Source organism: Sus scrofa, chromosome 1 (assembly GCF_000003025.6).
Source record: "Sus scrofa isolate TJ Tabasco breed Duroc chromosome 1, Sscrofa11.1, whole genome shotgun sequence".
NCBI classification, from domain to species: domain Eukaryota; kingdom Metazoa; phylum Chordata; class Mammalia; order Artiodactyla; family Suidae; genus Sus; species Sus scrofa.
Window position 1 is genome coordinate 245,482,130 of NC_010443.5, and position 16,910 is coordinate 245,499,039.

Genomic DNA, 16,910 nt, shown 5'->3' on the forward strand with positions numbered 1-16,910 from the left:
TTTCCAAAGCCTGGGTGTTCCTTGTCCATGTTATACCACTTCCCATCAGTGTCCATTTAAAAGTCAAATAATCACTTGAGTTAAGAAGAAAGTTAGGAATGTTTTCATCTTCATTTCATCCTAACCTCAGCAGTTTGACATTAAAAATAGCCTCCCTTTTTTTTTCCCCAATATGCAATGTGTAATGTATAAATTATTCAAAATTTATTTTTGAATAATTATTTTTATAAATTATTCAAATGTTACACCAATTGCACCAGTCTGTGGTGATTGTCCTCACACATCAGCACAGAGAATTATATACCAAGAAAACAAGAAGAAAAAATCTATGATAAACAATTATATCATATATTTGTGATACCACAGAACAAATAGATTCCAAAGCAAGGTTTCCAATAAAATTGCATACGGTCCAAATTATATCCCAGTGGTACCTAAATTAAATGCTTTTCCTTATTTTTTATTTTTTTTTCTGTTTGACAAACTACCTGAAAAGAATTCAAATAGGTTGGACTTAACAAAGCACAAGTCAGTTCCATAAAACAAAGAAGCTATACAGCACAGTAATGTTTACTACATTTCCATTAGAAGTCTACATTCTAATTATTAAGTGGTCACAAATCTGTATTTCATGCAAAATAAAATTTCTTTATAATCATGGTTTATTGTAATTATGGTATCTTAAATTTATTGGGGCTCTAAATATTAATAGAAGCATTAAATGAAATTGGAAACAACTTAGCTCCCAATTTACTCACATACTGTTAAAAAGTCAGTTCCATAGGCCATATTAACTCTATGTGTGCATTTAAACATTAGTGCAAGCTGTTCAGATTGGTGTGATCTGGATTTAGGATGGTGTCTTTTACTCCAAGAACTTGGAGACAAACTGATTTAGTCTGATATAAACCACTCTGGTCTATGGCTAAGGTAACATTCAGAAATGCAGGAACAGTATGGACAGGGGAAAGATTCAGACACTAAAAGGTTTGTAAGTAACAATCAGGAACAGTCACAGATTCAAACATCAGCAAACATATCCACATTTCACCTTTCATTCATGGGTCATAGAATGGTTGGCATGAGGTTTTGTTTCCATTTTGTTTTGTTTTTATGGCCCCACCTGTGGCACATGGACATTCCTAGCCTGGGGTGGAATCAGAACAGCAGCTGTTGGCTTACACTACAACCACAGCAACACCAGGTCTGAGCCACATCTTGAGGCAATGCCCGATCCTTAACCCAATGAGCGAGGCCAGGTATTGAACCCACATTCTCTCGGACACTATGTGAACTTCTTAATCCACTGAATCAGAAGGGGAACTCAAATTTGTGTGAGTTTTATTGGCCTCTGGAACTTCAGAGATTGACAAGTTTTGAATATATCCGTTATTAAAAAAAATTCTCTTTACAAAAATATGTACTTTACTAAAGACAATATGACAATAAAAATCACTCACAATGTCATTGCCTAGTTATTATCAATCCATACTATCATGTATATACTCTTGCATTTCTTTCTATTACCTGAATTGAATATATAATTTCTTTTTAGTAGAAAGTGCATTTTTTCCCGCTTTTTAGGGCTGCACCCATGGCAAATGGAAGTTCCCAGGCTAGGGGCTGAATATGAGCAGCAGCTGCCTGCCTATGCCATATCAACATGGCATCTGAGCCATGTCTTCAACCTACACCACAGTTCATGGCAATGTGGGATCATTAACCCACTGAGCAAGGCCAGAAATCAAACCCACATCCTCATGGATATTAGACAGGTTTGTTACTGCTGAGCCACAAGGGGAACTCCCAAAGTGCATATTTTTACATTTTTTTCTTTACAACATATGAACAATTTGTAGATGTTTACATATTCTTTTACTATAAACTTTTAAACTATGTATATAATTGAATGCATCCATCATAGTTATAGCAATATGTTTATATATGCTATCTCAATATTTAATGTATACATACATGCTATAGCTGTGATGGAATGAATTCACATTCAGATAACAACTGAAAATTATTCATGATATTTTATAAAAGGGAAGAAAATGTTCAAAAACCATGTACCTTTTAAAAAAGAAATTGTATATATACATTATATATATATGTGTGTATGTGTGTGTATAGTTCACATGTTTGTGTGCATATAAAAGAGAAAAATATATATTTTTGGCCAATTTAGTAATTGTGGGACTTTGATAGTTTCCAGATTTTGTTGTAAAGAACCTTGGGATAGATATAATTACAGTTAAAGTTTTCTACATATACTTAAATATTTCAGTTTTTTCTATGCCTAGTATATGACACTGGTATCTAATAAGTGTTTGTTAAATGAAGTGTTCAAAGCATTTATAAATTTAATTGCAAAAATTGTTCTGCCTTTGATAAGAGCTTTTCAATACTGAAAATATGTTAAATATAACAGTAAGTTTCACTACTCAGATTTTGCTGTGGCGGCCTTGCAACACACCCCTGTCTCCTTCACTCACAGGTTCTCTGCTCCAGCCACAATGTGATACATTAATTCATGCAGCTCTTCTTCCTGTTGGATTCTCATTCTCCAAAGCCCAACTGAGGCATGACTTTGTATCATGATTTCTTCATGTTCCTAGGGTTTTGAACATTCTTCGAGTGTAACCCTCATGACTCTGAACTGTATTTGTTGATATTTCTAAATCTCAAAAGTAGATCATGAACTAATTAGATCTTGAATTCAAGTTCAAGAATAATACTTTCATCTTTGTTTTCCTGGCACCCTAATGCAAATACTGAATAATCCACTTCCTTTGGTATGGTTTTAGAATAAAGAGAATAACTACAATTCTTCACATACTTCTAACCATTTCTAGAACCTAACTTTTTATCAAAGTCATCAAATACTATTATACTTTAAAGATTAAAACTAATAGTCACAGGAATGTGGTGGTCATGAAATCCATTTTTGGCAAAGACAAACAGGCCATCATATTTACTTTCTATAGTTCACCTATTTCTAGTTTCAAATAAAATGAATTCAAAATGTAACCTCTATAAAATGGTTTAACTTTTTGTTTGTGTAAGCTCTGAATTCTTTGTATGAATAGGGGGTAAGCCTATAAATAAACAAACAAAACCCCACAATAATTAGGAAATACGGCTCACAATAATGTTGATGTCCTAAAGGAAAAATAATTCAACTTTTTTCCATGGCAGCATAGTTTATGTAGACTAGGGTTATTCTATGCCCTATCTAGTCATGATACAACTTAACTTATGTATAGACAATTTTTATTCTTTTTCTCCAGATTTCTTACTTAAATGAGTTTCCTGATCTGTAAAAACTACTAGTGACCTTTTCATGCTCTGAATTTTCTCACCTCAGCCTACCAGGGACTCAGGTCAAGCTGAACTTAAAATAACAGTGCTGGGTATGTTTTATGACCTGCCTCAACATTAGAGAACAGAAACATTTATATTATATGTGAAAACAGTTGACATGGCTATAAATGGCTGCTAATTTTGGCATATTGGGGTCAGTACAAGAGAGGTCTTTGGGAAGGCACAGAAAGTGGGGCAGGGCCTAGAAAAACTGACCCTGAAACAGGCTGATTCTGGAGAAGGCGCTAGGGTGCACAGTCCTTATTCTGTCACCCGGAGATGCCAATTAGGCGGTTCTGGGCACAGCAAGGGAAATCCCTGCAGGACACAACTCCGGGAGTCACGAAAGTAATGTGCAAGATTCTCATCAGAAACGTAAGGGGTAGCATTTTATAAGAATCATTGCAGGCTTTTTTATAAGACATCTCTGTAGGCTTTCCTAGCTATATGTCTTCTTACATACACACACCCCCTCCCCTTACAGTGCCAAATGGAACACTTTATCCAACTACCCTGAGCAGCTCTTACCGGTCTCCCTCAACCATGTAGATGTTCTCTTCCCTGTGAGATATATAAAAACTTTTCCCAAATCCTTGATGTTTTGGACTCAGCCCTCTTGTTTTTTGTCTAAATTTTTTTTTTTTTGCTTTAATGACCATCTTGTTAAGTGTAACACAGTAATGCAGGGTGCATAAATCATGAGCGTATAACTTAATCAGGGTAAACACACCTACCCAGTGGCTGGCGACATTGTTAACTACTGATCAAGAGGGGTCAGGAGGGGAAACATTGCTGGAAAGGGAGGTAGTCCAAGGCATGCGATCAAAGGTGCATTTATAGAACTCCATCCTTGGGAAAGCAGAACGTGAAGAGTGAATAAGAAGGAAACTCAGTCCTAGGAACTGGACAAGGAGGGAGTGAATAGGGGAGGTCATGACTCAGAGTCTAAGGGGCAACAGGGTTTATCACTGATCTACTAGGTATTCTAGCTGCCAGGGAAGCCTAAGGATTAAGACAAAAGGAAAACCAATTCTAGCAGGCATTGGGGGTAAGAGGGTGCATGATGGTGGAGGAAGAAGGTGCTAGGAAGTGGGGGTCAAGGGAAAAGAGGAGCAGAGAGTGAAGGAAATTCTGAAATGAAATATGAATTACTGAAGGCGTCAGACAACAAGCTTTCTCCACTGGTACAATTGTCAGTGTAGTATAGAAATAATAAAAAGATTAAAACTCTTTACTTTTATCCCCATATATCTGAGATATAATTGACATATAACATTGTGTAAGTTTAAGGTATACATGATTTGATATATGTAAATACTGCAAAAATGATTATCACAAGAAGGTTAGCTAACACATCCATCATCTCACATAATTACCATTGTGTTGTCTTGTGTTATGTTTGGTGGGTGTGTGAGGTGAGAACACTTACCATCTACACTCTGAGCAGCTTTCGAATACTCAACACAATATTGTTAACTACAGTCATTGTGTTATATATTAGATTCTCAGAACTTATTCCTCTTATAACCGGAAGTTTGTACTCTTTGAACATCTCATCCTATTTGAGGAAGCAATCTCCTCTTCCAGTTTTATAGGTTTGCTTCAGCAGGGAAAGACCTTCACCAGTCAGTTCAGCTTGAGATGCAACATGGGTCAGCTGGTAGCATCCAAAAACAGGCAGGGCTCTAGCTGGGCAAGGTTGCTGCCTGTGTTCTGAGTGGGGTGGGGGGATGGCCACTTGTTGGGCTCCATGGTCAGGTGTGCCTGCTAGCTGTGTCCTCAAGTCAGCCAGGGCCCTGAGCTGGACTGCAGGCATCTCTGATTGGGAGAGTCACAGGCTGTGTTCCCTGGCATGGTGGTGCCTTGGGTTGGACAGCGTAACTGTGTGGGACTGTGTTCCTGGCTCCAGAATCAGAATCACTCCTTGGTCAGGTGGAACCTCAGGCTGTATTCTTCAAAAGGATGATGCCATTGGCTGTCCTCCCTGTTTGGGTGTGGCTGGGGGCTGGGCCTCCTGATTGGACAGAGCCTCAGGAGAAGCTGTGCCTGCAGATCAGGCAGGGGCAGGGACTGCACCCTATAGTTGGGCTGGGCCTGCATGCTGGGCTTGAAGAATGGGCAGTCAACTTGCTGAGCTCCCTGATCTGGCAGGGTTTCCAGCTATACCCTGCAGTTGGCTAAGGCTGGAGGCTGTGCTCTGTGTCTGGTGGGGTCACTGGTTGGGCTCCCTGAGTGGATCAGGCTGTAGGCTTTGCTCAGCATTTGCAAGGCCTTACTTAGCCTGGGCCTGGCTGCTGGGTGGGGCATAGGTAGAGCTTCCCCATAGTTGGGAGATTTTAATATTATGATCTATAATGGGAAATATATATTTAGTCTTTGTCCCCATTCCTGGCATAGAGTTCCTAAAACCCTTTTTGTTAAGTAAGCAGAACCCTAAAGTGTCCTTTGTGATGTTAATGAGGTGGCTTTTAGAAAGCCCCTTGGTAACATAAAGATGGGAGACTGGTTTCCAGGAGAATCTACTTTGTAATTAGAGTGTTGTAACCTCTTTTCTGGGAAGGGGCAAGGGGCTGGAGATTGAATTTAACCACCCAGCTTGCCTATTAATGAAACATTCATAAGAACCCAAAAGGATGGATGTGGAAGAGTGTCCAGGTTGGCCAGCAGGGTGGAGGTGCTGGGAGAGCTCTAAATGAGCATGTAAGCCCTGAGCCCCTTTCCTGATTCTTTGCCTGTTGTACCTCTCATGTATTTGGCTGTTCATTTGTATCCTTTAATATCTTTTGTAATGAACCAGTAATCTAGTAAGTCAACTGTTTTCCCAAGTTCTGTCATCTGTTTTGGCAAATTAATCAAACTCATGAGGGGGTGGTGAGAATCTCTGACTGATAACCAGTCAGTCAGAAGTGCTGGTAATGACTTGAACTTGTAATTGGCATCTGAAGTGGAGGCAATCTGATGGGACTGAGCTCTTAATCTATGGAATCTGACACTATCTCCAGGTACATAGTGTCAGAACTGAGTTAAATTTGTGGGACATAGGGTCAGTGTCCAAAGAGAACTGGAACTGAGCAAATTGCTTGGTGGTGTTGGAAGAAATACTCATTGAAGTGGTACGCTAGGCTGGGCTCTGCGCCTGCCTGTTCAGACTCACCGGTCAGCAGGAACCAAAGTTGATGCTCCCTATCTGGTGTGGGGGGCAGGGAGGGAAGGGGGTATTCTAGCTTGGCTTCCAGCAGGAGCTGGACCATAAGAGGGATTCCAAGTCTGCCTGGGCTTTCTGACCAGGCTTCCTGGTCAGGCAGAGTGGAAGCTGTGCTCAGAAGTTTAAAACTCTTTGAATATGTAACATATTTTAATCCACAGTCTTATTTCAAACTCAATTATTTCCCACTACCCTTTCAGACAATGGGCTTAATCTGCTCCCTCTCTCTATTTGTATTTATTCCTATAGAGCTGTTCGAGATGAGAACCCTGAGCTGTACGTATTAAAATGAGGAAGTAGAGAGAGAATAGATGTGACTGGGATTTAGAATATCTCACTGAAACATACTTATAGAAACTATCATCAAGAGGGAGGCTTAGGCAAATCCTCCACAGAGCTGCATCCCTCCATGTAGTCCACAGGACTTTGTAGAACCTGCTAGGAATACATTTGCTTTTAGGACAGAAAGGATCATTAATTCCTTTCTTGTTACATGACAAGCCTCTGACTCTATTTCAATGAAAATATAACAAGGAATAGAATTTGTGATTTTTGCTCCCTGTAATGATGATATGTTGTTCTGACAAGATTTTTACACAAGAGAAAATGGGAAGCACTGAAGAAAAGATAGTGCAGACACTATTCAGCAGGACACTCTTCACATCTGATATGGCAGGTATTTCTTTAGAAGGATGATTTTCAAATTAGGTTCTATAGGGTTTCATAGATACACTGCCATGGGTTGACAGAAGCCAAGTTGCTTTGAGATTCTCTCCTGGGTCTATCCAAACCTTTTGAGTTTTTACTTCTGTGTTATCTTTGGAGAAAGGGTATGACCCTAAAAAATATATAAATAGATAGTAAAAAGTAAAACACTACCTTAGAAGAGGTTTTTACAGAATTTAACCCTGCTGTGTGTCTCTCTCCTGGTCTTGGGGAACAAAGAAGGAACTAGAAATGCGAAAGGAGAGATTTCCATTATTATACTTCCCTGTCAGAAAGTTGTGACAAGAATACCTGGGGACTCTGTTCTCTCAACTTAAATCAAAAAGGTAGTCCAGGGTGTCCTAAAAATGATGGTACCTAGAAGTAAAAATTAACCATGAAATTTTACCTGAAAATCTAACTTACTACTTTCTCATATATCAGAAAGTCTGCTAAATTCTGAGAGCACGAAGAGGGTAAAACAAGGTACCTATCATGAAAGGATTCATAAACTAGTTTAGGGATTTCTGATTTTTCCACAAATCTTTGGGTAGGCACATTTTTTTCTGCATTTTGATTTCCAGATCTTAGACCAGTTCTTGGTATATAGAAATAAATATATGTATACATATGTATATTTATGTATTTGTGTGTGTGTGTGTGTATATATATATATAATTCATGATTCCCTTTGCACTTCTGAAAATAATTCACCTGTCCAACAGTAATGTTGTGTACCCAATACATTCTTCTAAATTGAGAACACATGCATATTCTACTAAGAAGAGCACCCACAGCATGGGATCAGAGGGTCACACTGGGCACATATGGAAATATCAAGAATAGCACAAATGTCATCTATTGACAGTGATTGAATTTGATAATGAGAAGATACAGTGGAAGTATGGAGAAACAATAATGTATCATAACCATTAATAACTATAAATTACTATGCCTGTCAACTTCATAGATATCACTTAATTCCAGCAACAATCATGTAAAGTAGTGCGTGCTATTCCAATTTTACAGCAGAGAAGCTGCAGCACCAACAGAGGAAGTAGCTTGCATAGAATGATTTTTAGTAAAGGGTGAAATAAAGATTTTTTTAATTAAATTTTATTTTTTATTTTAAATTATTTTTTTGGCCATGCCATGGGGAAGTGCCCAGGCCAGGGTCCAACCTGTGCCACAGCAGTAATTTGAGCCACAGCAGTGACGACACCAGATTCTTACCCACTAGGCCACCAAGGAATTGTTTTGAAATTTAAATTTCATTATTAAGACCAAAATGTTTATGGGAATTTGAAAAGGTAGAATTTATAGAAGGCATGACCATTATTACAAGTTAAATTGTTCCTTTTTATTATGAAAAGTACTTAAATTATTGTATCATCAAGGAATAGTATTATATCCAAGGTTTCTGCTCATTATAATGCATTTAAAATTTTTAAAGTTGTGCTTAGAACATGAAGATGCTAATATGTAATTTATTATAATATATAGACATTAAAACCATTTTTTCTGTAAAGCAGTCTATTCTCAAAATGCCTAAAATTCTTAACATTTAAGTCATTTCACTGAGGAAGAAAAATAATACAGAAAAATTAAGAGATCTTTACTCTTTGTAGAAGAAATGTCAAACAATTCCAATTATTTATAAATAGGTCAAATGAACCATTTGTCAAAACACTTCTAGCCTTTATTATGTCAAGGAGTGGTAAAATCATTTAATGCATGAGAAGAACTGAAACTACAGGATAATTCAAAAACCAACTGACTAAGTAAAAAGGGTTTAATAAGAAAAAAAAAAAACTATTGAATGTTCCTTACAGATATTTTTTAGGTTTCTCAAATGCCATGACCCTAATTTATCAGAAGTAATGACTTAGTAATACTTAACATTCTTTTGTGAGTTTCACATTAATTTACCTGTAAATTTTTCAAACTTCAATTTTTTGAAGCTTGAATTCCAATTAAGATGGAGTAAACACAATCCACCCTATCTCTCTCAAACTTATTAAAACTAAAACCCCTGAACAAAATGCATAAAGGCTCTGAGAACTCTTGAAAGTAAATAATAGCAAGCAGATTTGGGAGGGAAATAAAAAAATGGAAAAATAAACCAATGCAGCCTTAGATCTCCCATTGTGTTGTTTTCTCCCATGACCTTAGGTTGTAAGTCATCCCAAATACGTAGGTATGAACAGAAAAATCACCTAGAAATTCTCTCTCCTTTTCTTCCTGGGGAAGAAGGAAAGGGGACGTTGCAGAATAGTTGTAGAGTAAATTTCAGTTTGGCTTTTTTATTTTTCTTTTTAGTGCAATAACATTGGTTTAAAAGATTATTTTCTGACTCAACGTGCTCACCACCCAAAATTTAGTTTTCCCCATCAACATACAGTTGACCCCCTTTACCTATTCTGTCATTCCCCCAGCCCCTTCCCCTGGTACCCTGTTCTCTGTATGTATGTGTTTATTTTTGATTTTTTGTTTTTTATTTGTTTTTGTTCCACCTATGAGTGAAACCATACAATATTTATCCTTTCTCTATATGACATTTAATTCAGTATAATACTGTCAAGGTCCATCCATGCTGTCATGAGTGGCAACGTTTCATCATTTTTATGGCTGAGTAGTATTCTACTGTATAAATATACAATATTTATACAGTATTCCTTATCCATTTATATTTGTACAATATTCCTTATCCATGCATTCATTGATAGGCACTTAAATTGTTTCCATATCTTGGCTACTTTAAATAACACTGTGATGAACACAGGGGTGCATATATCTTTTCATATTATTGTTTTCATTTTCTTCAAAGTTGAGTTGCTAGATTGTATGGTAGTTCTATTCTGTTTTTTTTTTTATTTTAGTGATTTTTATTTTTTTCCATTATAGCTGATTTACAGTGTTCTGTCAATTTCCTACTACACAGCAAGGTGACCCAGTCATACATACATATATACATTCATTTTTCTCACATTATCATGCTCCATCATAAGTGACTAGCTATAGCTCCCAGTACTATACAGTAGGATCTCCTTGCTTATTCATTCCCAAGGCAATAGTTTGCATCTATTAACCCCAAATTCCCAATCCATCACACTCCCTCCCTCTCTCCCTTGGGAACAACCACAGACTTGGAGAACAGACTTGTGGTAGTTCTACTTAATTTTTTAAGGAACTTCCATACTTTTTTCCACAGTGGCTGTACCAATTTTTATTCCCACCAAAAGCATATGCGGGTTTCCTTTTCTCCACATCCTTGCCAATACTTGTTACTTCTTGACTTTTTAACAATAGCCATTCTGACAAGTGTGAGAATGAGGTGATATCTCATAGTGGTTTGAATTTGTTTGAGAAATTCTAGTTTAAAAAAAAACCAAAAACCAAAAAACAAAAAACTCCTTCAGCCCAGTCCTATGCAGGTCCCAGTCATGAAGCTGCACTTGCATAGCAAGGATAGCAATGGAAGCCACTCAAGCACCTAAAATTGTGAGATAAAACCCTTATTTCTGACCCTAACTCAGAAAAGAAGTCCCTGGGTTCCAAAGAGTATGGGGCAAATCCAGATTATTGTTCCCTTTTTTTCTCTCACCACTTTGCTGCTGAGGTTGACACAATAATACAAAGTGTATGATGGAACAGGACACTAAAACTCAGCCTTATGGTCAGGGGATCGGCAAAAAGGATCTCCTGATGATAGAGAGTATGGGGAAAATGACAGGAAGGGTATTCATAAGCGATCCCTAAATGCATGTATAAAGTCCCAGGCTCATCCTCATGAACTGCAGAAACATGGAGTTAACCTGAGATGTGCCGTCACACTGTGGTTTAAACCACTGATGTATTGCCAGACTACAACAAACAGACATGTAAACTACAGCCCACAAAAGACAGGGTAAGTCTTGTATCTGAATAATGAGGTTAGTTACTGCTAAAACAAAATGCCAACATTCTCTGAAAAATTTAACAATCTTGTGATGTAATATTCAAAACTTCTTGATACAACTGATAAGTATTTAATATACAAAGTGCCTATAAAATCTCCGTAAAACTCATGGATGTTAGAAAATTCACAGATGCTAACCCTGAGATGACTCAGGTGCTGAAATTATGAAAAACCATGAAGCAGAAAATGTAACCATGCCTCATGAAGTAAGGATAAATATTCTTAAAATGAATGGGTAGATAGAAGTTCTCAGGAAATAAATAGAAACTTTAAAAATGAGAAAATGGTAATTTTAGAACTGAAAAATACAACAGAATTAACAAGAATCACATATGGCTCATCTTTACAAAATAGATATGACTGAAGAAAGAATAAATTAACTTGAAGATAGACCAAATGAAAATTTCCAATCTGAAAAGAAAAACAAAATTGGATAAAATGAACAAAGCCTCAAGGATATTATGGGGCAATATTAAAAAATTAATATATATGTCAGTGGAGTCCCAGAAAGATAGAAGAGAAACATCAACGCAGAAAAAATTTTTTAAGAAACAATGGCGAAATATTTCCAAAATTTGGTGTGGACAGACATAATTAAACAGATACAAGAAATTTGGTGCCATCTAACCAGGACAAATGCAAAAAAAAAAAACTATATCCCTGTCTGGAATCTAATATATGGCACAAATGAAACTTTCCAGAGAAAGGAAAATCATGGACATGGAGAGCAGACTTGTGGTTGCCAAGGGGGAGGGGGGAAGGGAGAGAGTGCGATGGACTGGGAATTTGGGGTTAATAGATGCAAACTATTGCCTTCGGAGTGGATAACAATGAGGTACTACTGTATAGCACTAGGAACTATATCTGGTCACTTATGATGGAGAATGATAATGTGAGAAAAAAAGAATGTATATATGTATGTGTGACTGGGTCACCTTGCTACACAGTAGAAAATTGACAGAACACTGTACATCAGCTATAACGGAAAATAATAAAAATCATTAAAAATAAAAAAAATCAAAAAAGAAAACTGTATCCCAACATATCATAATCAAACTAGTGGAAACTAAAAATGAGGGCATGCCAACTTGAATGATTTCTCACCAGAAACCACAAATGGCAGAAAACAGTAGGAAAATATTTTTTTTTTTCTGCTTTTTAGGGCAGCACTCACGGCATATGGTGGTTCTCAAGCTAGGGGTCGAATCAAAGCTGTAGCCGCCGGCCTGTGCCACAGCCACAGCAATGCTGGATCCAAGACTCATCTGTGACCTATACCACAGCTCACGGCAATGCTGGATCCTTAACCTACTGAGCGAGGCCAGGGATTGAACCCTCCACCTCATGGTTCCTAGTCAGGTTTGTTCCACTGCACCATGACAGGAACTCAGGGAAAATATTTTTGAAGTGCTAAGAGAAAAAGTCTCCTGCCTATAATTCTCTATCTGGATAAAACAGCCATTGGAAATGAAGGAGAAATAAGGATATTCTAAGACGAAATAAAACAAAGAGAATTTGTCTCCAGTATAACTTTTCTAAGAGAAGGAAGTTGTGTAGGCAGAGGATGGTATCAGAGGGAAACCTGGAACTTCAGAATGAAGAAAGAAACACAGAAACAGTAAATAAATAAATAAATATATAAAATAAATTTACTTTCTTCTTTAATTCTTTGAAATATGTATGGGTATGGAAAGCAAAAATTATAAAATTGTCTGATAGGATTTTCAGTGGGGTTTTCTGATCTTAAATATGCATATTTTCTCCAAAGCACTTCCTCCACCCCACCTTGTCAGCTTCCAAGCCTTGCTTAGCTATGCCCCAAAACACAAAGGAGGCATATTGATAAATGAAATGAGAGCATGTTTCATGTAAACATTGTACAGAATGAAAACAAAAGCTTTTGATTTCATTTAAAACCCCAGTATGTTTGCCCAAAAGACCTAGGGATTAAAGCTGTCTTTTTGTTAGTAGAATGTATAAATATTAAGAGGCAAGTTACTTTTTCACTGCTCCTTCTTGCCTAATCTTTCTTCCTTAGTTTATTACTTTCTTGTTCACATCCTATGCCCCTGCCACTTCCTGTCATGTATAATACATATGACTGCAACAAAATAAAGGGCGTAAGGAGACCTACATAGCTTTAAGGAGTCTACAGTTCACTTGAAGAGGTAAATATTAACTTTAAGTAGACTGAAAAATTATACACACACACACATTCACACACACAGTAATCCACACTGCAATCACTAAAAAAACCTAAATAAAGGCATACAGTCAAAAAGCCATATTAATAAATTAAAATGGAAAACTTAAACATATTCAAACAATCCACAACATATTGAAATAATCCACAACAAATCAGCAATAAACAGAAGAAAACCAGAAAGATGAAAAACAAGAAAATGGCAAGACAAAATCCAAATATATTAGTAATTGCATTAAATGAAAATGGTATAAACACATCAAAAGACAAAGATTTTTCAGACTGGATTAACAAAGAAGCCCCAACCATATGCTAGAATAATCGTGCTCTAGAGGAAAGTAATTAGTCAAACACTTTATGGAATGATAGGTAAAGGGGCTGAATTAAATTGATACTTGGAAGTCCAATGTGTCATCATGATCTGTTAAAGTGGGGGCATATGGAGGCTGGTTAAGAAATGAACACTGGCTCAAAGTGTTCACTGGGTGCATTGACCCATCTAGGAGTCATTTTCCTGGTCCCCAATGTAGACAGAACAGCCATCTTTGGTAATGGCACAACACCTGCAAGGGATGCTTGGCCTGTGGAGTAAAAGCTGTTCCAATGTGATTTTCTCAACAGAAGCTTCTGCTATTGTAAAACTCCCTTCCAATAGAGCAAATCAAAAAATAATACCATATGCATGGGATTGTTGAAATTTACACCATGCTTAACTATTTACAGAATGCAGGTCAGTGGTTCCGGATAGTTTACACTCACTTCACCAGCCTGGTTCCTGAAATGACCAGACGGATCCTAGAAGATGACATTAGACTACAGCAAACTCAACCAAGGAGTAGCCTTAATTACAGCCACCACACCAGGTGGGATAGCTTTGCTTGGGCAGATTAAAATAGCCACATGGGAGTTCCTGTCATGGCTCGGTGGTAACGAATCTGACTAGTATCCACAAGGATACAGCAGGATGCAGGTTTGTCCCCCAGCCTTGCTCAGTGGGTCTGGCATTGCTATGAACTGTGGTGTAGGTCGCAGACATGGCTCAGATTGTGTGTTGCTGTGGCTGTGGTGTAGGCCGGCAGCTGCAGTTCCAATTTGACCCTGAACCTGGGAACTTCCATATGCCGTGGGTGCCCCCCTAAAAAGAAAACAAACAATCAAACAAACAAAAAAACAGCTCCATGGACATGGAATAGAGCCATTGATTTATCAAATATACTCCTTTCCATCACTATCAGAATAGAGAATTGGAAATAGTTGGAATTCAGATAACAGACAACAGTATGTATTTAGAGTTTAGTTCCAGGATCATGTTAAATTTTCTTTCTGCTCTCATGATGTAATATGAAGAGGTCTGGACAAACTAAATTCTTGAAAAATACCATCTTGATCCACTGTATCAATGACATTATGCCAGCTGGGCAAGATGTGCAAGAAGTGGCTAGCATAGCAGAGACTTTGTTAAGATACCTGAGCTCCAGAGGATGGGAAATAAATGCTGACGACTCAGGGGTAGGCCACATCAGGAAAATTTCAGTGGTCATAGGTGTTCCAGGACATCCCATACAAAGTAAAAGATAAATTATTGCATCTTGCACCTCCCAATACAAAGAGGCACAATGACCAGTAGGCCCCTTCAGATTCCAAAAGCAGTATATTCAGTAACCCACGACACTCTATTTATCTGTATATCAAGTGACACGGAAACTTTGAGTGGAGCCCCAAAAAGGTAAAACTCCATAGTAAGGCCAGGCCATGGTAGAAGCAGCCTTGCTACTTGAAAAAGATCAGGCAGACTCTAGCATCTTCAGCTGTGCAAAAGATATCATGCGGAATTTATGACAAGCCCCAAGGGGAATCTTCGCAACACAGAACCACAGGGCAAGGCCATGCCACCTGCAGCAGAGGCTTCAATAACTTTTGAAAAACAATCCATGGTGTGCTAATGAGCCCTTGCACTGACAAAGCATCTAACCACAAGGTACAAAGTGAGCACACAGCCCCAACTGCACATTGTCAGCTCAGTTCAGTCTGAACCACCGAGTCATAAAGTCAGGAGGGCCCAGCAACAATCCTTTTAAAGATAAAAATGCTCTATCAAGAATCAAGCACAAGTTCCTGATCACCTAGTTCAGTCCTGTGACATATCATGTCTCACTCCTGCCCTGCCCACATCTGGTCAATCCATCTCAGAGCCTTTGTCAAAGTGGTTTCTGCACAGTACATTCCTTCTGACCCAACGGGGCTAGAGAGCGCAGCTGCCCCAGGGGCGTGGCAAGGGTGAGGGACAAGGCTCTGTCCCAAAGGAGGCACAAGGGTGGGAACATCTGAGACCTGCTCACGGCAGAGAGTTGCAAGGTCCAGCACTGAGTCCATCACCTTCTAGGGTGCCCAGGGTGCCCAGGGTGTGAGGGCCAAAGCCCCGGGATACCGGCTGGCACAGGCTTACCTCCAGCAAGGTCAAATGCTGCAGCAACCCAGTAGCTCCGTTTCATTTTCATTGGGGTCAGTTTTTCCTTCCAGCAGATGCGAGACATCTTGAATTCATCCCAGAAGACCATGGCTGCCTCTTCCTCAAGTCTTCCCCTGAGCAGCCTCTGCACACTACTCTTTCTTTTGACTCAGGCTGACTGATGGTACCTTGTGATGGGGGAGCTGGCCCTTCACTCAAGCCACTCTATCAGAAAACGTTTACCTTTTTTGAATTCCACAAGTGGCACAAGGACCTGGCCCAGGGCCTGGTGGGAATATGGGGTGGAGTGTGGGGCTTCCCAGAAAGGCAACCTGGAGCTTTCAGGGTATATTTTGTGGCCTAGGGTGTTTAGAGGGCGTAAGAATGGGTCCCGGCAGAGTGGCAGGGGGAGAATAGGCTGGGATGAGCTAGGTGTTAGGGGAGGCTCCAAAAAATGGTAGAATTAGGTCCCAGGTGCTGCTCCCATGACTACTCTTCCCAGTGAAAGCCCAATCTTGCAGGAGATACGGGGGTGTGGAGTTGGGCGTGGGAATCCTGGGCTGAGAAACACCTGGGTGCCTCTGGTGCCAGAAGCCCCTCATCCCTGACTCCTCCCTAAAAACTCTGGCTCACATGACCTGATACAATAGGCACATAGTGCAAAAGGGTCTGTGCCTGTGCCCGGAAGCATGGGGTTTTAGCTGCCGTTGCTGATTGAGCTAATATTGCTACCGGTGGGGTATCTAGAATGTCCGTTGCTGGGGAAACAATGAGGATTAGCTGCAGCTCTGAGACCTGCTGCAGTGGCTGCAGCCTGTCCCATCAGCTTTCCTCCTCTTATAAAGTTCATTTAAGAAGAGAGGTCTACTAGAATCCTGAGGAAATTGCTTGCAATTTGTACATACAATAGATTTGATTTGCACAAAGGGTGGATTTGGTGCTCACTGTGAAATGTCACCCAGATCTCCCTTCAGTGCAGGGCTTATTGCTCCAATTGTTGGGAATGCTGCTGGATAACAGGCCTCAG

General features: G+C 39.0%; 1 long non-coding RNA gene across 1 annotated transcript in view; it reads right to left on the minus strand.

Moving 5' to 3' along the window:
• The window catches only part of LOC106509221, a 66,842-nt gene extending 50,356 nt beyond the window's left edge, over positions 1-16,486 (minus strand). The window contains exon 1 of the long non-coding RNA XR_001306545.2: positions 15,881-16,486. This is a non-coding gene — a long non-coding RNA (uncharacterized LOC106509221). The remainder of the gene's footprint in view (positions 1-15,880) is intronic.